General features: G+C 37.0%; 3 long non-coding RNA genes across 3 annotated transcripts; 2 read left to right on the top strand and 1 right to left on the bottom strand.

The window, feature by feature from the left end:
- The first annotated feature begins 10986 nt into the window (after positions 1–10986).
- On the top strand, positions 10987–17046 carry LOC147523005 (uncharacterized). Its single transcript, XR_015215434.1, has 5 exons — positions 10987–11250; positions 11458–11512; positions 13726–14264; positions 14359–15088; positions 16644–17046. It is a non-coding gene; the product is annotated as an uncharacterized LOC147523005 (long non-coding RNA).
- Positions 16072–20887, bottom strand: LOC147523004 (uncharacterized). The gene is made up of 3 exons (XR_015215432.1): positions 20768–20887; positions 20230–20468; positions 16072–16196 (listed from the first exon to the last, which is right to left on the bottom strand). It is a non-coding gene; the product is annotated as an uncharacterized LOC147523004 (long non-coding RNA).
- A 450-nt stretch (positions 20888–21337) lies between these two features.
- On the top strand, positions 21338–22141 carry LOC147523003 (uncharacterized). The gene is made up of 2 exons (XR_015195840.1): positions 21338–21768; positions 21892–22141. It is a non-coding gene; the product is annotated as an uncharacterized LOC147523003 (long non-coding RNA).
- Positions 22142–24070: the final 1929 nt, after the last annotated feature.

Below are 24070 nucleotides of genomic sequence, written 5' to 3'. Positions count from 1 at the left end.
AAAACAAGATTAGGAGCACCAGATCGTGCTCTCGGTCATCTTCCCCACCAGCACCAACAACTCAGTTTCTAACCACCACAACTTCCACTCGCCACCACTCCAAAACCGTTCGGTTTTGCCCCCACAAAAAATCCAACAACATTAAAAAACCCAAAAACTCAATTCATCAAATCAATAACCCTTCCTCAAACTAGATCTTGACCTCCATTAATTTCAAAAGCTTCACATCAAACCACCAAAATAACAGTCAACAACCACAGTTTACCCAACAACACAATTCACCTATACAAACTCGATAGTTAAACAACCGATTCTAAACCCGACAACACCCATAAACTAACAATCCACAATCAATATAAATCAAGAAATGTCACATAATAAATAGATTGACCAAGTAAATAACAATAACACTTAATCCACAATCGCATTTTATCAATAAATCTTGCCGAGTTAGTTTTCTTGAGACTAGATATGTTCTTCAATTATGATGATAACCTTTATTTAATCACAGTTAACATTAAACAGTCGACAGTACCAAAACCAAATAATAAATCATGATGTGGACAATTTAAATATTAAGTAAAATAATTTTCCACAGTATCATGAAATCTACAGCGACGTGAAATTTATATAATATAATCAAGAAAAATAAATACTCACTCATTCAAAGGAAACTTGTTTGTTGTAAAACCCGAGACCGAAAGCGTAGCGCAATATTCCTCCTTTTCTTAGTAGATCTCCCGCAAAATTTCTCCCTTTTTCTCTCTGTGTCAAACTCTCTGTTTCCTCCCTGTTTTTAAAACCCCCAAAAATAGGAAAGAGGGTTTATCCTCTTTTCCCACGCTTCCTATCTCCAACTAATCTTTATCCCTTTATTATTATTATTATTATTATTATTATTATTTATAGTAATAGGAAATATATAAAAATACGGGGTGTTATAATTGTCTACTCTAAGAGACATCCAACAATTCCATGCTCACACCATTAAAATTGGCCAATTCCATCACATCACAAGACTCGTTGAATCTTGCTGCTCTTCATTTCAATTAATCTTCTTCTCCAAAATCCATCAACGACGTTTACTACACTCTTTCAATTCCCTTTTAAATCATCATCAAACCACCCCTTGTTATTTTCTTTACAACACTCTTATTAGAGCTTTCAACCAATCAACTCCATCAACCCCAACAAGCATTTGTACTCTTCTATCAAATGATTCACCGTGGCTAAAATCTTGAATTTACTTTGGAGTTGTTACTTTGGTGTTTAAGTTTGTATTGGTGTTTTCAGATTTGAGTTGGTGAAAACGGGTTTAATGGGTGAAGAAGAAGGATAAATGGGTCGGTTTGAGACCCATTCTTACTCAAACTGTGGGTTTTAGAAAGATCCATATTTTGTAACCAATATTTTGCCACATAAGTTGCTTGTATTTTTCCATGTGGAAAATGCAAAAAAATGAAATTGAAGAAAAAACAGACATATCAACACTTAACTAACAGATCCTAACAGATTGTTATTTTTGTTAAATCGATATAAGTACGTTGATACGTTTATTAAAAAAAATTGTATGTTGATATAAGTGTTAAGATGACCTAATTACGTTGCATATTTATGTAATTAAGCCCAAACGTTTTAGTCCATTAATTTTTTTAATTTTTAATTACATTAGGCATTTAATGTACAACACAAATTATGATTTTTTAGCCTATATAAATGTGTGAACGACCTTTGCAATGCCCTGTAAAAAATGGCTTCACAATAGAGAATATAATATGAAACCCTTCAACTCCTAAGTCATTATTTGTGTTAATACAAAATTATTTAATTCAATATTTAAAATTTCAAGTGAAACCCCTAAGTCATTAAGTGTTATAATAAATGAACCATTTAATTGGTAGTGTTTAATTCATTAAAAATGATCCCAGCCGCACACTTGCCAACATCTAATGCATATCCCTATGCGATCCTGACCACCCTTTGTCTATCAGAATGTTCTAGTCCGGACTTCTTGTACCAAAAAAAATCCGGACCTAAAGAAACCAACTCTCTCTCTCTCTCTATAATTTTTTGTTGCCAACACTCTCTTCTTGATTCAGAGACAACATACTTTAGAACAATATAATTCCTGCTTTCACTAAATGGTAGTCACCACTCACCAATGGCTTTCCAACTTTCTGGACTTTTGGACCATTTTCTGCATTCTATCATTCTATCAGTCTTTCCGAAATTAAGAACACAATTACTGGGGGAATCATCTTATGTTGGAACTTGGAACCTACAGATAGTGAGGCTGGATGCCCTAGGGTATTACTTGTACTTGTCTGACGTGGGGCATGAACTCTTCCTCTATAACTTACATTGTAGAGACTGGATTGCGAACTACAGAATGCGACATGTGCATCTAATACCATCTTGTGGTCATCTTTTCCTCATGTTGAGAAGCTAGATTATGTTCCTACATTGATTATGGAATATGTCCATTATGCAGTGCAAAATGAAGGCGCAGTCGGTCACTAGTTAGCAATCAATCGAACCTTATGTCTTATTGTTAAGTTGACAATGCCCCATCCCGGCCCCCAAGTGAATGAAAGTGTGCAGTCAAAAGTACTCGGGATGTGTTCGATTCCATATAGCTTCACTGGTAATTTGCACTTTTTGTGAAGAGTCTTCATGAGATACGAAACAAGATGGGCATGGGAAGACATTTTTACCACCCTCGATAAATATTCAAAATTTTCATGGGATAATGTATATATAGGGAGGGATAGAGGCACATTCTTATACGCACATTATAGCCACATTGTAAATTAATTCAATCAAAATTATGGACTTAAAAGTTGAATTAATGGCAGATTTTTTGTAGATATGATCTCCCCACCATGGAGAACATGCTCACAAAAATTTAGCTCATTTAAAGAAGTCTAACATTAGAACATGCTCACAAAACTTTTCGACCGTTAGATGAAAAGTTTAAAAATGAACACAAATGAACACTAATTTTTACATGGTTAGACATATCCAAATATTATGATTTTTTGTGAGAATGATCTTCATGGTGGGTAGATCATCTCCACAAAAAACTAGGCCTTAATTCATCTGTATGTCGAAAATGTGGCTATAATGTGCACATAATGCATGTGCCTCTATCCCTCTCATATATATATATATATATATATATATATATGAAGATGGGATAATTCTGATGGATTTTGGTAGGATATGAACTTGCTCAATGATTGAAAGTAGGAGTGGGAGTGATGTATGTTCTAGTATCTACACGTTCTTGGTTTAAGATGATGACCATTCTTTCTGGATGTCAAATGTGTAGTTAATCTCCAAGTAGCATTTGTTGTCGTCATCAATAAACTTCAGTCTTGTTGGAATGTACATGTTACATGTGACGTGTAGGACTGGCCAATAATAATTCTTAGTAGTGGGTGAGTAGATGTTCTATTAGAATAGGAAGTGGTCTTTCAGTTGGAGAGTGGTTGGTTATTTGAATAGAGTCCATGTTAGTCGTAGGTGATAAGTGTTTCCTTATTTAATTTCAGTATTTCAGTAGTACTTCACACCTATTTAAAAGATGAAGAGTTATCAATAAAGAAAGGAAGATAAATAGTTAATTAAACTTGTGTGATGTAGAGGTCAAAGGCTCCTCCATCAACCTTATTTCTTACTTCTGTCATTTTATTTGTTGCTTCACACAATTGGTACTAAAGAGTACGTACCAAAGTGGTATCGGAGCTTAGGGATGGACCAACATGTAAAGCACTTGGAGCAAGCTATGGAGAAGCTCTCAACTGGGCAATCAGATCTCTTGAACCGAATGACTGAAATGTGTGAGAAACTCAATGTTCGTATCAACAAGATGTCTGTTCAATCTGCTAAAGATGGTGGAGAAACTTCTGAACTATCAGCTCGAGTTTCCATTGGGCGGAATGGTGGTTCCAACATTTCATATGTGCCTAAGTTTGTGAAGTTTGATTTTCCGCATTACAACGGTGAAGACGACCCAAGCAGTTGGTTATACAAGGTGAAGGAATTTTTTCATATGAACCACATTCCTATGGAGGAACGTGTGTCATTGGCAGCTTTCCATTTTGAGGGTCCTGCTCAATTGTGGTACCAAATTTTGAAACAGGAGATGACCGTCATAACATGGGAAGAATTCGAACAAGCCATGTTTATTTGCTATGGTCCCAACCCATTTAGCAATTTTTTTAGTGACTTGGCTAAAATACTAAACTACAACAAGTTGGCTCTATAAGAGAATATCAAAGTCAATCTGAGCAACTGCTTGCAAAGGTTGAACATCTTCCACAGGAACGACAAGTGAGCTGCTTTGTTAGTGGGTTATGTCCTTCAATTAGAACCGATGTTCAGGCTGCAAGACCAAATTCATTATCTAAAGCAATAGGATTAGCTCGTCTGTTCGAAGCTTGTGATAGAGTTCACATTGATTCCAGCGACAAGGCTGCTAGCACTTCGCTAACAATTCCGGTGAAGCAATTAACTGCAAACGAATTACAAGAGCGATGTTCAAAAGGGCTATGTTTCAATTGCAACGAAAAGTTTTTTTTGGGCCATCGTTGTGAAAGATTGCTCTTGATTGAGTTGTGTAATGAAAAGGCAGATGGAGACATTGCCATGGAGAATAATGAAAGTGGCTAAAGTTCCTTGTTGTTCGTAGTGCCCTTGAGGACAAGGGCAATTTTAAGGGGGAAGGAGTTGTTACATGTGACGTGTAGGACTGGTCAGTAATAATTCTTAGCAGTGGGAGTTAGCAGTGGGTGAGTAGATGTTCTGTTAGAACAGGAGGTGGTCTTTCAGTTGGAGAGTGGTTGGTTATTTGAATAGAGTCCATTTTAGTCGTAGGTGATAAGTGTTTCCTTATTTTCAGTATTTCAGTTGTACTTCACACCTATTTAAAGGGTGAAGAGTTATCAATAAAGAAAGGAAGATAAATAGTTAAGCAGACTTGTGTGTTGTAGAGGTCAAAGGCTCCTCCATCAGCCTTATTTCTTACTTCTATCATTTTATTTGTTGCTTCACACAATTGGTACTAAGGAGTACGTACCAGAACATTCTTATTCTTCCCATCAAACCCCATTTTATTACCGGAACTTGAAAGTTGAAACTGCTCCAACAACTCATCCAAACAAAAAACAGATACCCAAGTACCCAATGTCCCAAATCACGTACCAAACAACAAACACCCACAACCCAAAACACCAGAAAACTTAATTCAAAAAGTATTCCACATTTCCCACAAAAATCTGAGTAACCCAGCAACATTAAATTGCTATCACTTGATTTTTCTTTATATCTTTGTTACAAAAGGGTAAGTAAACTAACATAACAATAAACATAATCAATAAAGCTTCACCAGATCTAGGTGTTTGTTTTTGTTGTGGCAAATGAGGTTATTGGATTGCCCTTGTTTTAGCTTTGATTCATGTAAAGTTTTTCTAATTGATCAAGTTTTAGAAGAAGAAGAAGAAGAAGAAGATTGGGGAATGGAAGTGCTATCAATTTCTATATGGACAAATGAGGGTCAATCACTGGAATTGCATAATTCATGTTAAGTTCATACACATGTGTAAGAGAGATGAGAGAGGGCGTTTAGAATTGAGAGATAGGAGAAAGGAAAAGTGGAAAGAGAAAGAGAGAGGGAGTGTGGGGTCTGATAGGAGAAAAAAGTGGAGAGATGAGAGAGAAAAAAAAAGTCGTGAGAATTCAAGTTGGTTTCTTTAGGTCTGGATTTTTTTTTGGTACGGGAAGTCCAAACTAAAGCATTTCTGTATATATATACATATAGGGGAGGGATAGAGCAACTCCCATTATAGCCACTCCCAAGCCACTCCATCGACTTACAAATTGAATTAAGACCTGATTTTTTGTGGATATGATGTTCTCACAATAGATAGCATGCCTACAAAATTTCATCCTATTTGGATATGTCTAACCTTGCGAAAACTAGTGCTCGATTTTGAACATTTATTTAACGGTCCAGAATTTTCCGATTTCATAATAATATTTGATTAGGTTAAACATATTTGAATGAGCCAAAATTTTGTGGGCATGTTATTCATGGTGGGGAGATCATATATACAAAATATCAACCCTTAATTCAATTGGTAGGATGAGATATGGCTTTGTATGTTTTGGGAGTGGCTCTATCCTACCCCATATATAATAAGTACGTACTTATTATAAGTACATACTTATTTTGTGATATTAGAAGTACATACTTATTTTAAGTTAAAATTAGTACGTAAGTAAAATTTAACTTTGAAAATGAATTCAAACGTAATAATTTGTGAATATTCACCATAAAGATCATTTCTACAAAATTTCAGCTCATTTAGAAACCTCTAACATATATATATACAGAATAAGTTTGTGGACAAGCAACTGTTTGCTATCCACAAGACCTCAGTTGCTGATTGGTGGAGTGGTTGCCCGAAAAAACTGTTTTACTGCCAAAAAAAAAAGTTAAACTGCTTGAAAATGGATTTGACCAATAGAAAGGTGTTGTTTGTGGACAAGTCTGTCCACAAATTCGGACTCTCTATATATATCTTATATATAATGCGGATACTTGCTTTTCCAATTAGTTCCCATATTCCCAGTTTTAGACCAAAGTTTTTAATCGAAAAGGGTATCGGAAATTTGGATAACCACTTTATTTTTCCTCTTCGTTGAAAGGGTAAATAGGTAATTTAAAGTATTCCCAGGACTATAAAACTTAATATCTTTAGCAAACAGATACACCGTTTCGTGGTTTCCCAATTAAAAAAAAAGTTAACCATTCGTTCGTCTTCTCTGTTCCTGATATTCCCAATTAAAACCCGTTAAGTTCGAAAGTTCAAATCAAACACTTTGCAACCAACAAACATAAATTTAAACCCTGTTTTCCATTTTCAGAATCAAAGGTAATACTTTCTTTCATTTTTCGTTTTCTTAATACTCTTTAATCATGTCCTCCTCTTTCCTCATCATCTCTCTCTCACTCTCATCCTCTTTCACTAATCATCTCTCTCACTCTCACCCACTACTGTCATTTCCCGTCTTTAACCCCATTTCTCTTACTCCCTTTTATGTAAGTATACTCTTTGTTTTTTTTTCTTCTTCTTAAATTTTAGTTTCTTTATTTCAATTTTTTTTGTTTTCACTTTTCAGTGGAATCAATGTCGGTATATTTCAAAGACGAAAGCAAAGAAATTTAACAAAACTACACCGGCTGTTTTAAAATTGAAGAAATATAAAATCAAACCTTACTCGTAAGTTCTACTTTCTTTATTATTATTATTGTTTTGTGTTTGGTTATTTATTTAATTTATTGATGGGATATGTTTTGGGGCAGGTCGTATAAGTCGAGATTTAAAACTTTGAAGGATGGTACTATTCGACGCTGGCATGAAGGGAAACTACACAATGCACATTTGAAGGTATCTATCTTCATTCAACAATTTATTACTACGCAATATAAATTGGATATGTCTGCAATTTAAGACTGCAATTTTCCTACAGTTATGTCTTCTTGCCTGGAATAATTGCTTCAGGGATTGTTTTCGTTCTTTTCGTTTCAAATTCAAAGGTACGTTCTTCTATCCCCTTTTAATTTTTTGGTGATCTCATCAAGTTTTAGTTCCATGATAAAATTGTGTCCAATTCATTGATTTAGAGGAGATGTTTGATAGTGAGATGCTTATTAGAATAAGCACTTTCTACCGTCACAACTTTACTGTCAAACTTGACCCAAGTTATTCAAGCATCTTCAATTCATTTCCTTTTTTTTTGGTTCTATCTGTGTTCTTATTCACCCATTTTTTTTGTTTTAAGTACTCATACCTTTTTGCTTTTTATACGAAGTTCTGCAATTGAGAGAGTCATACATACAAAGCCATGATTTGAAGGAACAAAGTATAATGAACATTCTAACACTCTGGATCTGCTTCAAACAAAGACAAAAGGCTTCTCGATCTGTAGGGTATGATTGTCCTTTAATGTGCTATAAAGGATTCTAAATGTGTTTGGCATGGGTTTCCTTAAGGGTAACTCAAATCAGATCAATGCATTATATTTTAGCCTTCTTCGAATGTGTTGGTTGTTTTAGTCAATATTTTTTTGGGTGAACTAGTATTACCCCCACTAGATGAGCCAATTAGGATTCCCCTAAATACACACAAAAAAAATTCGGTCAACCCACTTTGACTCTTTTTTTTGTGTGTATTTAGGGGGGAGACCCTAATTTCCCATCTAGTGGGGGGGTAATACTAGTTAACCCTATTTTTTTTTATTGGAAATAATTGTTGGCTTACTGTAGCTTTACCTGATTCCAATGTTTGTGTCTCTTGCAGGTAGCATCACATTTCGAGACAACAGAGTTTCAACTGCTACATTTGGGTATATCTCTTTCTCTTTCTCTCATATATTGATCGACTAATATCTTGGGCTCATCTATATATTAGCTGAAACTATAAAAAGCTTTTAAATCATTCGTATATACCCGATGTTAATCTATCAACTTTCATCTTCATTGATCAGTTATAATGATTTATTTATAAGAATTTCGTCAACAAAGGTATACTCTATCAGTTTCTTCATTTTGGTTTGGTGCTTGGTTTAATGTATCTACTACTCCCTTTTTCCACAGGATCCCGTTAGTGATGGCAAACAAAGTTCAGGATATCACAAAAAAGGAATATGAGATTAGGTTTGTCACTCTCAGGATTGCATCTAAGGGGCTGCAACTTCTGCATGTAGGACTTATGCAAAGTTCAAGGTACTTATCTTAGATTCTTGGCAATTTTGTTGTATTTTATTTTGTACTCATGGTTGAATGCATTTCACTATCTTATATATAATGCCAAAACTTGCTTTTTCGATTAGTTCCTGTATTTTCGGTTTTAGGCCATAGTTTTAAATCCCAAGGGTACGACAAAGTTGGATAACCACTTCTAAATTTGCTCTTCATTAGAAGGGCATATATATAATTATACACTGAAGTTCCTAAATGGTTTCCACTTTCCGAATCGTCGCACCGTTTCGGATTTCTAAAACTATTCGTTTTTATTTCTCACAAGGTCGAAGGTCTTAACTATTTCCCCATGAATAGAAAATAATACCCTCCAAAGGTCTCTTCAACTTTTGATTGCTCGGCCGCCACTTATCTTTTTTGTTATCATCACTATAATTTCAAATCCATTTGTTTAACGACTTCCACATCCATTTGTTTTTTGCATTGTTCCAAATCCAAGACTTGCAACTCTCAAATTTATGTTTCAAAAAGCGTATTCAAAATCATGAAGTTCAAATTTATATTTTATTTTATGGTTCCCTTCATTTATTTTTAAAGTTAACGGGAAAAAAGTTAACAAATCTACAATACACTAACTTTTTAAAGTTGTTTGTAACCCATGAAGATTTCTAACCCAATTTGTGTTTTATTACTAAGTTGAGTTTCTTTCATGTTCTAAGATGTGGAGAACTATGTAACCATTATATTCTTTGTTTTGTTAAGGCAGTGCTTGACTCTCCTTAGCAGAGCAGGAACTATGGTTTTGTTGCATTTTCTACTAATGTTGCTGCTAAAGCATGATGAAATGAATGGGAACATTATTGGGTGGATACCTCTCTTTATTTTGTTGTTGTCGAGCAAAAAAAAAAAAGTAAGGTCTCTTTATATGCTATCTTTTTCTTTTAAGCATTAACAAATAGATTTGGTGCATGTGACACCTCCTCATGTATCCACTGAATAGGTGCTTGTTTATGTTGTGGACAATTCATTCCAATTGCCGTCAAGTTCTCATAACACGTACATTGTGCGCTTTTAAGCCATAACTTTTGGCGATAATGAATATTAGAGTTGATTGTATTCAACATGATTGAATGTGGCAATCATTCACAATGGTACGAGAGAATTCATCTTTGATCGAATTCAATTTTTCCTTAGTGCCATTTGATTATGTTTTTAAGAGAGTTCTACTACTTTTTTTTTTTTTTTTTTTTTTTTTTTTTGTAGGATCCCTTTAGTTATGGTAAGTGCCATTTTCTTTTTCTAAATAATGTAAATGAATCACTTCTAACTACAACATATTTTCTAGAATTGCTTATGTGGCTCTCAGCATTACTATCTAAGGGGCTACCAACTTTTACAAATTAGTTGCAGCAGACTTCAAGGAGAACATCAGTCTTAACAGTTTGGGTAGATTTTCATTTCGTACTGGTAAAGCAACGTAGCAACAAAATGTGATTGACTTCTTCATTTGAAGGCAGAATAAGAATTTCATTGTACTTTCTTTGTGAGGACGTACTCCTGTCGTAACTTGCTCAAGTGGGAAACGATGCAAATGAGGAAGGAGCATCGATTGCCTCGCTTGAACAGGCAGCCCAATCTGTTAACTCCTTCAGTAGCCGTTCCCTCAAAGAGCCTCTCGGTATGCACACTTGATATTGATGTAGTTGTAAATCTTTGTCAGTTTGTGTTATTTCGTTATGCTAGGTACTTCTTGGTCATACTTGATTTTAATGTAAATAATCGAGTGAGTTAGTAAGTAAGGAATGTGTTCCAATGTTGTTCCATCATAGTTTAATACAACCTTTCATAGTAGTTGCTAACCTTCCATGCCATTTCTTAGTCCTCTTTTTCCCAAATAAAAAATCACTATGCACCGAGAGCATCAAGGTGAGCATGAATACCTTACCTGCTTCTTCATTGCTTTACACTTTTTACTTAAATTTTAGATCTTGAAATTTTTATCCATGTACTAATGATTGTACACTTAGCGAAAACAAGCAATTAAATACATTTTCAAATATATTTACTCGTGAAAAAAGGTTAAAATTCTAGGGTCCTGTATTGGGTGCCACCAGAATTGGATTGGGCAGCTTCCAGCCCAAGCCCAAATTGCGAAGCCCAACAAAAAGCCTAGTACACCCCCCACTTCCATTGTGAAACCGGAAAAACCTACTCTAACCTGTCATCTCTCTCGCGTACTCGGTCAAAAAACCCTTCGAACCCTAACCCAAAAAACCCAAAAACAATCCAATCTTATTGAAGCAATCCAATCCATAATTTAATCCAATCGCGAAACAATCCAATCCAACATTTGAGCTTTTGCAACTTCACCATTGAAGCTTTTGCAATCCAATCCAATTCAGTGAAGTATTCTCTCATCTCTCGCCAACACGCCATTGTTAAGCTATTCTCATTGCGAGTTCTCCAATTGCTCTAAAATTCAGGTTGGTTCTTCTTAATTTTCAAGCCTGGTTTATAGTGTTTGAAAGATTTATTAGATACATTACGTTCCGTATATATGAGTTATTTTCTTTTTGTAATCATCCCACTTTCCATCTTTACATTGTTTTACTAATGGTTAGTTTCTATTGAGATAATGCTTGTATTGCCAAGGATGAACTCTTATATGGCATTCTGTGATGGTTTTGTAGGAGGACTAGTGGCCCTACAAGACGATCTACTAAGGGTCAGTGGACAGCTGAAGAAGTAAGTGCTTGAAATCAAATTTCCAATTTATTCCATGATTTTTAATCAGAATGTTATACCACAATTTCATGCTTTGCTATATCAATAGTAAATATTACTCTTATTTTCTCAGAAACTCTTGTTCATGGACTTTTTATGTATTCTGTAAACATACCAATATTTTGAATTTGCCTTTGAGTCCTTTATCCTCAGTTCATTCAATTTTAAATTATTTTATGAGTCGATGGAATTTGTGATGTCGTGCTAATCGGTTGACAACTTCGTACGAAATAGTACTTTTTATTTTAAAGGAAGAGAAAAGTACGTATAGTCAAGAAGAAAACTTATTAGGAAGGTTAAGACGTCTTATTGAAGACCTTTTTCCATTTGGAAGGTCAATTTGTCATAGCTTTAGTGAGACTGAAATTTATATAAACTGCATTATGAATAAGATTCCTTGAGCATGAATTGCTTTTAGACATGAGTTTGTGGATTACTAGTTGTGACTGGGGTTGCATTTCTTCATTGTTACGCCGAACTTGTGGTACCCCCATGAGGATTTAGTCCCACATAAGATAGGAATTGTCTTTGGTTTTGGTAGTTTTTATGGTCTTACCACTTGTAACAATGCGTTTTGGGGAAAACCTTCACCAACGTTGGTGTTTGGACATTCGGTGGCCAAGTGACGACAATTGACTCATGGTTGTGAAAATGGTCTATTTTAAGATACAATTGGATCAGGGTTCTTGTTGTGAAAATGGTCGGTGTGGCAGTCGTTCTTCCATGTGTGTTTCTTGTTGCACCTATAATCTCTCGGGAAAAAGGGAACCAGGATACCATTATTCCACAATGGGGAGTCAGGATTTGTTGGAACCTTGACGTTATGCCTCTTTGTTGATTGTGAAAAGCTAGGAGCTTACAAAGTTTTTAACTCGTGCAATGTCTTAGTTTTCTCTCAAAGATCCATAGTTGTGGAGGATTTGCTAATGCCCTTTCATAGCTCATTTAGGTTAGTATCCAGATGCCTCTCAAGATATGTACCCATTGAAGATCCTTGGAATGTTACTCGATGAACATTGAGACAAGTGTTGATCTCTCGTTCCAATGCACTTATGCACGAGCCCTACATGAATAATATACCTCAGGCATTTTTCTATCAGTGAGGTTACTCTTTCTGAGCCCTTTGTAGTGACAAAAACATTTATGTTGAACACATACCTCAAGGGGAAAAAAATGAAACTTCAGTTTAATTATACGTTATATGGTCGATTTCTCAGGTTCTCCAACATTAGTAGAGTCTTAAGAGTTAGAATTTAGGAGTGATGTGCCTTACAAGCATTTTTAAGGCAGAGAGATCATTCTTTCAATGTAATTGTATTGGCTGGGGAAGTTCAAGTAGTTGGTGGGGGGGAAGGGAGATAGATAAGATTGAAACTGACTTCACAAGGGGAGGAGTCAGATTAAAATAGATCTGTGAACAATCAACAATGACAACCTTTATTTTTTTCTGCTTTTTCTACGACATACATGGTATACAACTATACATACTTATGACATGATGTAGGTATTAAACATGAGGGATTGAGGAATAGTGGTTATGATGGATGTGAAAGTGTGTGTTGATTTTCATGCTTTCGAAGTGAACAAAAAGAGTTTTCTAAATAATTCATCACTTGATTTGATGAGCACATTTTCAAGTTATTCAAATGCCAAAACTGTTACAAATTATCCTAGAGTTGAGCTGATACTATTAGTCTATTACTATGACATAGAGTTCCTTGAAGCCCATAAGGCCCAAAGAAATTCTAAAGCGTAACAAACTTGATGCTGAGAATGCTGGTTTAAGCATCTCCAGTGGGCAGTACCTATATGTTCAAATTGATAGTACAACCTACATTGTCACACATTTATAGATATTGTACATTAAAGTGGATGAATATTTAGTTACTTGATTTGTCGAGAAATTAGTTTTATGGAAGTATACCCGGTGCATTGTTTTCAGACTAGGTTCATTTGTATTAAACATAGCAATTTATCTGGTTCGATTCCATTATCTATTAGAAATTGTTTGAATTTACTGATGTTTGATTTTTATTTTAATGATCTTAGTGGTGTACCAATTATGACATTTGTTTCGTTGCGAAGTAATCCTTGTTGGAATTTTTTGAAGTTTTGGAAGTTTGGATGTTTTGGAACTGTAATAGTTACTAATACTTGTTTATTTTTCGTTGTAGAAATGGGTTCTCGATCAAAGAATGTGAAGAATGTAGCGAAAACTACATTCAAGGGTGTGAAGAAATTGTTTGGCGGCGGTTCCTCTAGTGGTGACGAAGTTGGAAAAAAGAGACAAAGGGCATAGGGCTTAACGATATCAGCGCGTAGAAGGGACCATTTGGAAAAGGAGGTTCCTGAAGTTGATTCATCGAGTGAAGATAGTGTAGATAGTGATAACAATGTAAGTTTAGATGTAAATATGGACAAAAGGAAGAGTATAGTGGAAGAGGAGAGTGAGGAGGATGATGAGGAGGGTGATAAGGATGGTGATGAGGAAGGTGAGGAGGGGGATGAGCAGGATGAGCAGGATGATGATGTGGAAGAATATGTGGTATAAGTTGTACCACTAGTGGAAGAAGCACATTTGGTATTGGATTTTGTAAGAAAATCCAATGATGATTTGGAGTTTAAAAGAGGTGAGTATGGGGGTGGGCCGTATGAGTCAGAGTTGTTGTATGACTATGCGGTGTATGTCGCTCGCGATGTTTGGGAGAGAAGGGTAATATTTTGTTTTTATGTAATACTTTGATTTTCTTTTACAAAATCTTTTGTTTCTACTCATATATATCTAATGCGTGTTTGGTTGTTTCAAGAGGATCACGGAGCGTTGAAGTGTGTTTCGCACTTAACGAAGTTCTCCCAATGGAATTTCAAGGATGAATTTCAAAAGTCTCCGAGATTTTCCCTACAGTTGAGAAGGACTGGGTTGTTTGATCTCGTGGTAACTTATCACGAGCATATGGATCCTCCATTGGTCTCTGTGTTTGTGAAGAGATGGCATCCGGAGACCAACACCTTCCATATACCATTTGGGGAGATGACTGTGACTTTGGACGATGTTGTGCAAATCTATAGAGTCACAGTTAGAGGAACTCACAGCAAGGGGACAGTGAGTTGAACTTAGAAGAATCGGTAAATCTCCTACATCGTGCTCTGGGTCTCCATATTGATTTGATTAAGGCAGAGATGGAAGCTAGCAAGTTCACTTCAAAAGTAAGGCTAGAATTCATCCGGAAGTATTTTGCTAACAAGGTTCATGATAGCCTCATATGTGATGCTGCTGGGAAGGTCGTGGAGAAGGCCTCGAGTTTCCAGGAAGTCCAACAGGCTGTCAGAGCTTTTATCCTGTTTTTCTTTGGATGTGTCATTTTTACTGACAAGTCTGGGACTAGAGTGCCTTTTTGTTATCTGAGGCCGTTGTTGAAATTCAGTGAGATAGGAGAGTATGCATGGGGTGCGCGGCCAGTTTTGGCATTTTGTATAGAGGTCTTGGGGTCCATGTGCGTAAGGTGAAAAGGAAAGTGCTATATGACTCTTCCACAGGTAAAACTTTAGTATTTTAGAGATTTTTTTTTTAATGTTAATTTTATTACTCTATCAATATGTTAACTATTTGTGTATATCTAGGCGTAGATCTATGAGTATTTTCCTATTTTCGGGCGGTCCCAAACTTCAACTATAGCTTGTCTCATTTGCTAATAGACACAATGAGTCGCTTCTACACTATTACGATACAACGCATGCATTGCGATTATCGGCGATACTGGATGATATGAACACTAGGTGAAAATAAGACTTTTTTTACAGGTAAACCCTGTCAAAAAACACTGTTTTGACCGACATCGCTGTCTCAAGGCCCGCCAAAAATCCGTGAAGTCGTTTTTTTTCTTGACGGTTAGTTACCACAATAATTTTAAATTTATTTGACGGGTGGTCAACGTCAATAATAAATAGAATTGTTGACGGTTTATAACCGAATCAAAGTTTGCTATTTCACTAGTCAAATTTTTCTGATTTTAATAGAATTTGGGATGCAAATTTGAAAATTATTGACGGTTTGCTACGTCAATTTTCTCTCAGATACATAAATTTTCTTGACGGTCTATATCCGTTAGTTTTTTTAGCATTAATGTTTTTTAAAAAGAAATTCTTATAATCTAAATTTCATATCCATTTTTCCTACAAAAATTAAACCATCCAACTCAAATCAACATTCTACCAAAATACAATAGATTCTTTCATCAAAACACCAAAATATTGTAGCAAAATACATTACATGAGTTTTAGTATACTCCATATGCCCCATACATCTTCATGTGTATGCAAAGCCAACTAGGTTGCACAAAAAAAAAAAAAACTACTAAAATGCATACAAAAGTTCACCAACTCACATCAAATTGGCTCCACAAAAGGCATGGGCCATGTGATTGTATCTCCAATTGAAATGTCGCCAAATGTTCCTTCACCAACATATAACTCAGTTGTGTAATCAAAGATATCATCAATTGTTATGTTATAACGAAGTCGCGGATGGTGCGCCATTAGACACGCTTCCAAGTGCAACGGTTCTTTCCCTGAAGTTCTTTAAAAGGCATCGTGTGGATGGTGGAACATGTGACACTTCATCAAGAACACGTGATTGTCTTCTTACCTCAATTACAACATCACGGGGTAAAATGAATACAAATATACAAGTTCAACTCTCAATGAAAGCACAACAATATTTAAATTTAAATACTCAATTTAAATTGGCCTATTAGCTCGAGTTGGCTAGAGCAACATCCATTCTCTCTCTACCGAACGGATGCTTAGAATCGGTTCCTTAAGCATGGATTTGGAGGAAGAAAGGCGTGAGTAACCCCTGTCAAGGATCAAGGCCAATGTGGTAATCTTATTTACTTGGAGATCTTGACTAACTTTCATAATGTAGAAAACATAACTAGCTAGCTTTATCCTCTGTCGCTAACCATACATGTCTTTAGTTCTCCGACTTTTATCCCTCTTGATAAACCCAAGTTTTTCTACTAAACATGTTCTAGTTGCCCCTTGCTCAGGAAAAATTAAGTACACTATACATTACTAACTTGTGAAATTTCAGGATCCTGCTGGGCATTCTCAGCAGTGGCGCCTATGGAAGGAGCTACTCAGCTAAAAACAGGGGAAGTTGATCTCCTTATCCAAACAGGAATTGGTGGATTTAAGACACTAAAGGCGTGGACCAAGGTGTGAGGGCGGTGAAATGGATGATGCATTTCTATTTGTCTAACTCAACAAAGGCATTGCCTCAGAAACTACCTATCCCTACACTGCTGCAGACAATCTCAATGCTTGATATGGGCTGACATTATGATCTATCAATTTACCAAGAAATAAACAGTGAACCTTATTAATCTATGTGAATTCAGATAAACATAAATATTAATCTAGGGGACTCTTGTTGTAAAAAAGAATTTAACTTCAAATCGCATAGTGTTCTTATTAAGGGAGGGATTTCGATTTAATCTGTTTAGTAGAAGTAATGGGTTTAATAGAGTAGGTCAGACTGAGGGTTACACTCTCTATAAATATATCAACCTTTACTTGTCAGAAAGGATACACTTGTGTGTCCTGATCTTAATGCTTTGTAAAGACAATGCTGACGAATGTCAATGATCTGTAAAAGACACCGAAGTCAACATTCCACCAAACGAAGTAAAAACATCATAATATATTTGTAAGTATGGGCATCTCTATCTGTTTTTTTCTATTGGCAGATGATCTCAATTTGCTACACTTAATTTATAACTTATCTGAGCAACTCCTATCCTTCCTAATCCTAGGGTACTGCTAATCCATTTTAAGATCAGCGTCATAGCTGCTCCAAACATATGATATACCTACTTCTGATCCATTTTAAGATCAGCGTCATAGCTACTCCAAACATACGATATACCTTTCTTGGTTTTCCAACACTCTGCTCATAAATCTTAGCGTGCCTAACTGTTGTCTAGCATATGTTCCCTTTTAATTTTATTTCGGGGACGAGCAGAACCTGAAACTAGCAACATCAGGTTCATCGGGTGAGAAGAAAGCATCAGGTTCATCAAAAGTCAAGGAAGTTATAGCGGTCAAGCAAGGTTGCGCTGCTGCCGCCAAGGGAATGATTCCGATAACTATCGGGAATGAGGTGAACCTTCCAGGAGTAACGCAAGAACTCAATAAGGTTTCGAACCTGACTAACCAGGGAGCAAACTCAAGTGGCGACACCACAGGTACTCAAGGAAGATAAAGGCAGTGCTGAAGTAGAAGCTGCTGGACACACAGAGCAGGTCTGTCATCTAAGGGTTCATCAGTGCCAGTGTTTTCATTCTCCCAAGCTGGCAGTACTACTTCGTCTGCGTCTCTTCCGTCTCAGCCAGTGTTTGGTACCCCAAACCCAGCTGTCCCGTTTGGTTCAAACCTTCAAAGTACTAATCAGATGAATATGGAGGATAGCATGGCAGAGGACACAGTCCAAGCATCTAATCCTGCACTTCCTAAGAACTTCTTTTCAGTAAAAATGGGACACTGAACTTCTTTCATTTCAGTAAAAATCGATAACGCCTCAATAAATCTCTTTGTTCTCAACAAAAGTACTAAGAAGCAAACAAGAAAAACAATAATAAGGAGAAAGAACAATAACTAACAGTATCGGGATATCCATGACACTCAGAAGAAAGAAATCAAACAAGAAGCAGCGCCTTCGAATGTAGACGAATCTACTGAGGCTAGACTGCTGATCTTCTGGAGTAGTCTTAGTCTGGGAAACATAATGTAATCGCCGCCGAGAATAAACATGCTGTGCCGGGTGACTGGAATCCTCTGAGGTCAGCTGAACAGGCTGACAATCGGCAGAAGATGCTGGGCAAAGCTGCTGGGGGGTTTCCTTTTCCTCAACCAATTCGTAACTGTCAGCCTTACTTGGTCTAACATTTTGTTATGAGCTAGCTGAATGGGTAAGATTTGAGTTCAAGTGGCGCAGGACCTTCGATCGACCATGGGGCGTATTCTACCCTTACCGAATTCATTCTATTGAAGCGTAACGCCCATTTCAGGGGGGTGCAACACTTCTAAGTTTTGGCCCACCGACGACATTTCCTTATTTTGGGATGTTATGGCAAAAGACGATGACTCTTGGAAGGAAAGATAAGGCCACTGACTACCTCAGACCTTGCTCGCAAAGACTATCCACCTTCAGCATTTGGTACTGAGGAGAGCCAGCCATTAAGCACAGACCCTTCCCTCCAAAAGTCTCCGCTAGATTCTCTCAAAAGCACCTCCAGGCAGTCGAGTAGCACCTCTAGTACTACTTCATCTGCCTGTTCTTCGACATGCTAATGCTTTTCTGTGTTGTTTTGTTATTTTTTCAGTACTTGATTCAACAATGCAACTTTAGCAGGACATGTCCTCTCTCCAGTCTGAGTTGGACAGGATTCTTTACTTGCTAAAGATTGCAGACCCAACAGGGGAAGCTGCTAAAAAAAGATACTTGAACATAAAAACATCTGTGTTAAATGAAGTTGAGGTAGCCACTTCTGGCATCACTAAACTCTTTCCAAGAGAACGAAACAAAAAATCTGGTTCAGGAAAGCTCACAGATGACTCCACCCGTCAAGAAGGTACTCATGAGGGTACCACCCAAGCTGTTACAGTTGCTGAAGTTGAAAACAATGTTACTGATTCAACTGAACGCAAAGGTCCTGCTTACACTGCAGAAAACCTCAATGGCTCGGGGATATCCATGACACTCAGAAGAAAGAAATCAAACAAGAAGCAGCGCCTTCGAATGTGGACGATTCAGATCAGTTTGTGGACTACAAAGACAGGAAGGATGCTTTGGGTTCTACCGTCTCTATACAAGTGGAATCAGGGATTGAAGCTGCAGCTCCTGGTCTATGTATGTCTTCGTCTATGGATAATGGAAATAATACGCATTTCAATTCACTCGGGACATTGACACCTATGCATGGATGTAACGTCTGACGTACTACATTCCATTTTGGCCCACAAAATGTTCCTTTGACGGGCAATGCAGCTTTCTAGGTTTTCACACCTTCTACATTTGAGGTGGCAGGAGCATACACTTTTTCTTAACTAAACAATAATGCATTTACAGACAGGTCACTTTGGCTTTTCAAGCCAAATGGACTTCCTTGCGAACAAAATTTCGAAGACTGAGCAAATCCCCCAAACTTTCACGATATATTATAAGTTTCAAAGATGGACATTCAAAATGTATGTGTGTTCACTGTATGTGCCTACAGTTCCCAAGGTACTGCACTCAATACCTTACATGATAAATGGGTCGCAGAAGAATGGAGGATGGATGTCAGGCTTGGGAAAATGCCTAGTTGCAGGCCAGAGATAAACATTGATAAATTTGGATTCAAGATAGGCCATTGATAAGTTTATTCCAAATAATCGGATCACAGCCATATCACTAATGATGTGTGACTAATACCTCCACACAAAACAACTAGTACTAACTAAATTTGGAGCAGATATAATAGACTGAACAAGTTAAAGGAACTTGAAGGATGTCAAAACATGACTGAGTATAACTAATTCAACAAGAACTACTCTATACTAAAATCGTGTAGGCTATATAGCAAGATATATATTACTACATGTATAAAGAAATGTTGCACTAAGTCATCTTTCATTACCTGTGGAGAAGTATTTTCGAACTCTGGTGCATAACCCTCTAACTTTTCCTCAAGAATTTTACGTGCCCTCGTCTCTTCATCAAGACGTTGCATCACTAGTTTGACATTTTCATCTGTAATTTCATGTTTTCTTTTTCTTCTTCAACAATTTTGATGTAAGGAGCGGAGGCATGTACAACAGTCTTTGTAACACCAGTTCCTAGTCCTCGAACGCGACCCTTGCCATCACGACCAATGACCTAACCATAAGACAAAATGATTACATTCAACAAAGGACTACATTTAACACATACATCAACTGAAAAGTTTTAGAGTATACTAGATAGATGCCTGCTCTAACATGACCATTATCTAAATATATATACCTTTGCCACAGGATCATTATATACTAGATTATGACTTTCAAAGAGTAGAACACAAACTTGAAAACCGACTTCATGAGAAAGATGCATCATCCCAATATACTAATTAAAAAAAGTAACATCTTTTCTAAATAAAAGAAACAAACCGCTAAATTGAAGCTTGCTGAATTTGTTACCTTTGGCGGAAGTTGTTTGAAGTTGCTGTAGAGATGAACAAGGTAATGAAATTACCCGCGCGGCTTGCAAATAGAGTCGTAAAGTAGTCTGCGGCTTGTGAGGTATCGAAGGAGAGTTTTGGTTTTGAGTTTTAACAAACAGAAACCGAAAAGAGAGAAATAAAATTGGAAAAGCGCCGCTTGCAAATAGAGTCGAAAAGTAGCCTGCCTTGTGAGGTATCGAAGGAGAGTTTTGGTTTTGAGTTTTAACAAATAGAAACCGAAAGAGAGAAATAAAATTGGAAAAGTCGCGAAAATTTTGGGGAAGGTATTCGCTAACCGATTTCGGGAATTTTTTTTCGAAATTGAACCATCAATTTTTGTTTGACGGTTATGGACCATCAATTTAATAAAAAGCCCACCAAATATATTGTTGACTATTAGTACCGGTCAATTCCTATCGGACCGTGAGTCAAAAAAATCATGTTTTCACCTAGTGGAATGAGTTCAATGTAAGTATTTAAGTTTGTTTATATATATATATATTTTTTTTTAGTAATTGATCATTGGAGTTGTTAATGACACATTTGATTTTGTTTTAGGTTGATTGGCATCCCTACTATAATGTCAAAGATACAAACCCGATCGATGACATTGCATTTTTTGAGGGATTGTTATGTTTTTTCAACATTGTCGAGCTTTACGCTGTCGCAAGGGTGGTGCGTCAGTTGGGTCACGTGCAACTTATACCCGTAGATCCTCCAACACCAAATTGGAGAACAAAAACTGTGGAAGGACGCGGGTATGAGGTGAACTGGACCAATATTGGGCCACTTTATTGGGAGTCATGGCAGAATCACGTGATCCAACCCTGCAATCGAGGACCTATCTCGTCTTATCCATGGGAGTGTCATCAAAACTACATGACTTGGTATGCGAGGAATTCTCACGTTCGATTGGTGAACCCTGAGCGTCTTCCTATTCATCCCTCCCTAGAGATACTGCCTAAATGTTCACCGATTGTAAGTATTGTGATTTTTAATTGAGTTTTTCTAACTGTGATTTTTTGCATTCGATTGGTAACTTATCTTGATTTCCCTTTTTTCGACAAAACGTCGTCATCGATGAAACTAATCGTTTGCTAGAGAGAGGTCTGCAATTGGCTGGGAATAATATTACAGAGGAAGCAAGGTCCTCCTTCGAACGGGCGTACAACTTGACTAGGTGCAAATACAGTGGTGGGCGTTATGGTTCATGATTTGTTTCAGTTTAGGGTTTGTAACTTTATAATTTGTAACTTTGGAACGAATGGATGGATTATTTGATTTTGAATGAATGATGGATATTTGGAATTTGTTGTTATTTGATTTTGAATGAATGATGGATGTTTGTGTTTGTTGTTAAGTGGAATTTGATGTTAGTTTGTATGAATATGAAAGTGTTGTAAAAACGAAATGAACTTTTAAATTTTTTTTGTCCAAACGACCCAGCCACATCGTTTGGCATAAAGGCCAAACGACCACTTCAGATCATTTGTCCTTTATACCAAATGACCACGTCAGATTGTTTGTCTTAATACTCAAACGACCCAGCCACATCGTTTGGTATAAAGGCCAAACGACTTGACCATGTCGTTTCGGGGTAAAATCAAGTAAAATCAAATCAAATCAAATCAAATCAAATCAAATCAAATTACACTTATTCCAAATTACATCAAAAGATCATATTGACAACATACGAACATTATTTCCAAATCACTCGATTGCCGTCCGAATCAACTTAGTCGATCACTCGATTTCCAAATCAAATCAAATAAAAACCCTAACATTATTTCCAAATAACATAAAAATAAAATAAAATTATACTTGTTCCAAATTACATCAAAATATCATATCGACAACATACAAACAACTTAGTCGATAACATGTATTGTTGGGTCTTCAACGGACTCGTTTTCCCATATTAGATTGGGAATGTTTAATGCCATAAATTGCAATTGCCTTGCTGTCAAGGCCAAATTCCAACTTTCAGCAATATCATATCGAGCTCTAAGCTATTGGCGCATTACTGGAGGAACCTGACAATCTTCAATAAGTTCAACATTGACAAAATGATTTCCACCAACCTTCATGATGTGAAGAAATCCACTGATGAGGACTACTCGGTTTGGTGGCCCGACATTAAAGGACACTTCTCTGCTCAATGTGCATTCCAGGAAATCAGATTCAAGAGGCCTAAAGTACACTGGTCTAAACATGTATGGAATTCCTACATACATCCCAAACACGCAGGTAAAGTTTGGAAACTCTGCTCAAAAGCTACTGCTACATATGAGAACATCAAGAAAAGGGGAGTCACTATCGCGTCTAAGTGTAGACATTGTGGCGCTCAAGAAGAGTTTCTTATTCACCTTCTTTGGGAGTGTGTGTTTGCGAAAGAAATGTGGAATTGGCTCGCCAAAAAATTCAAATTCAGAGGGACATTCTCCAACATGAAGGAAGCCATTAAACTGAGCAAGAATAGTAGCCCGAGAGTTGTACATTTATGGACTACTGCAGTTTTTGGAGGCATGATCGGCTTATGGAAACATAGGAACAAGGTTTTCTTTCAAGACAAAGCAGTATCAAAAGCTTTTTGCGAGGGCATGGTAAGATCACATATCATCACGACCTCTTACCTCTCAAAAGGACACACGATGCGGGAATTCTGAATGAATGGGGTATCCATATGAACGCTGCTGCTGCGAGAAGGAGGATTCGTTGTATTTGGATACCACCAGCCATAGCACAAGTGAAGCTCAACACTGACGGTGCAGCCAGAGGCAATCCTAGGCCTGGGGGTTTTGGGGTCTCCTTTCGCGACCACAATGGCAACTTCCTATACGCTACGGGTGGAGGATTGGGCAACACTACATGTTATCTAGCGAATGTACAACCATAGTTGAAGGGGTGGAGGCAGCTTTGTCAAGGGGATGGAATAACCTTTTGGGTGGAATCCGACTCATCGCCAGCCGTAATCGCCGCCAACTCATCAGCTATGCCATGGGAACTTCTCAACAGATGGAAACTATGCTCTCGTGCATGTACTTCCTTGTGAGTGACCCATACTTGGAGGGAAGCCAACCAAGCGGCTGGCATCATTGCTAAGAGAGCGTCTCGACTGGCTAACAAGGAGATCATATTTTGTAATGGCAGACCCCCATGGATATATAAATGGGAGGTGCCTTACGGTTTGTATGTGCGCCATGCATGAGTGACTATGGGCATTAGCATTGCCTAGAAAACTTGTAATTCTTTTCCATTCTTTTTTAATATATTTTTAACT

The sequence above is a fragment of the Coptis chinensis genome, chromosome 1, assembly GCF_015680905.1.
Source record: "Coptis chinensis isolate HL-2020 chromosome 1, ASM1568090v1, whole genome shotgun sequence".
Lineage (NCBI taxonomy): Eukaryota > Viridiplantae > Streptophyta > Magnoliopsida > Ranunculales > Ranunculaceae > Coptis > Coptis chinensis.
This window is presented reverse-complemented; position numbering and strand designations above follow the sequence as displayed.